The sequence below is a fragment of the Helianthus annuus genome, chromosome 6 (assembly GCF_002127325.2).
Source record: "Helianthus annuus cultivar XRQ/B chromosome 6, HanXRQr2.0-SUNRISE, whole genome shotgun sequence".
Lineage (NCBI taxonomy): Eukaryota > Viridiplantae > Streptophyta > Magnoliopsida > Asterales > Asteraceae > Helianthus > Helianthus annuus.
In genome coordinates, this window is record NC_035438.2 from 79433401 (window position 1) to 79435173 (window position 1773).

Below are 1773 nucleotides of genomic sequence, written 5' to 3' on the forward strand. Positions count from 1 at the left end.
AACTTTTGAAGTAAGAACCAATTCGTTACAAAGTTTGCCGAAATATAAGGGGCTAGCAACGGAGGAGCCTTATTTCCATTTGGAAGCCTATGACTCAATTTGCAATACTCTTGGGAGTCAAGGTTTTTCGGCCGATGATATCAAGTTGGTACTATTTCAATTTTCTTTGGAGGACAAGGCAAAGAAGTGGTTCTACACTTTGCCTTCAGCATCTATTTATACTTGGGCGGAGATGCAACAAACATTCTTAGACGAATTCTATACCGCCCAAAAGACCAATGATGCGAGAAAAGGATTGAGGAGCTTTCAACAACAACAAGGCGAAATGTTCCATGAAGCATTCGAGCGTTTGAACATGATGATTAAAAATTGTCCACATCATGGGATTGAGCTTTGGGAGTTAATGAACGCTTTTCATGAAGGGTTGTGTGCCGAAGATGCACGAGATTTGATGTCCATCACAAATGGAACTTTTGGCACAAATTATGAGTATGCGGATTGGGAATTTTTGGAACAAATGGCGATCACCTCAAAGAGAAAAGCTCAAGCTTCAAGGAGAGCACGACCGGCCGTTACTCGAACACAAGTGCACGCGGTTGATGACGGTAATATACAAACTTCTAATCAAATTTATGACGTTTGTGCATTGTGTAATGAAATAGGTCATGCGGCGGAAAATTGCCAAGGAATGGTTGAAGGGCAATTTGAAGAAGTTCATGCCATTCAAGGTCAAGGAGGGGGTGGTAGAAATTACAACATGAATTCTAACACTTATCACCCCGGGTTGAGAAATCATCCGAATTTTCGTTATGGGAACCCTTCGAATCAATCAAACCCGAACTTTCAAGGTAGCCAAGGGAATTATGGTTCGCGCCAACCTTACAATAATCAAGGTGGATATAGAGGTGGGAACAACCAAGGATACCAAAGGCAATACCAAGCGGGTCAAGAAAAAGGGGGGTCTTCGGGTGGAAATGAAATGATGGAAATGTTGAAGAGTATGCAAGTGGAGATGCAAAAGAGGAACCAAATGGATGACGCACGCATACAAAAGGATGAGGCGCGAGACAAAGCAATCCAAACTTTGACCACTCAAATGGGTCAACTTGCAACCGAAGTGTCCGAATTGAAGAAGGGTAAAGGTCAATTACCAAGCGACACTAAGGTAAATCCATTTCACGGTACGTCAAGAGGTAACAATGTTAATATTCATCATGTGAGTGTTTTGAGAAGTGGGAAAGAGTATAAAACCAATCCTTCACCGGATTTGGTTGAAGGGGTGGTTGAGGATATAACGGGTCAAGAAAGTGAGGAAGAAAACGAACCACCCATTGTTTCGTCTAAAAAACCCAATTTTGAAAAACCCGAAATTATTAAAGAAAAAGAAAAAGTAAATGAGGGTGAGGGGTCTAGTGAAGTACCGTTTCCTTCGGCCTTGCTAGATCCGGGTAAAAAGAATTTTATTTCAAAACGGGGTCCTCAAAAAGAGGAAATGTGGGAGGTATTCAAACAGGTTAAAATTAATCTTCCTTTGCTTGAAGCTATTAAACAGGTACCCGCTTACGCCAAATTTCTAAAGGAATTGTGTACTCAAAAGAGGCAACAAAAAGTGCCTAAATTGGTAGATTTGACGGAGCGGGTAAGTGCGGTATTGAAAGGAGACCTTCCTCCTAAGTTACAAGATCCGGGAACGCCCTTAATAAATATTCAAGTTGGAAATTTTCAAACCACAAGGGCATTGTTGGATCTTGGAGCCGGAGTAAGTATCCTACC

The 1773-nt window shown here is 41.6% G+C and overlaps 1 non-coding gene across 1 annotated transcript; it reads right to left on the bottom strand.

Annotated features, from left to right (window-relative positions):
• Positions 1–281: 281 nt before the first annotated feature.
• On the bottom strand, positions 282–387 carry LOC118479987. The gene has a single exon (XR_004861628.1). It is a non-coding gene; the product is annotated as a small nucleolar RNA R71 (small nucleolar RNA).
• Positions 388–1773: the final 1386 nt, after the last annotated feature.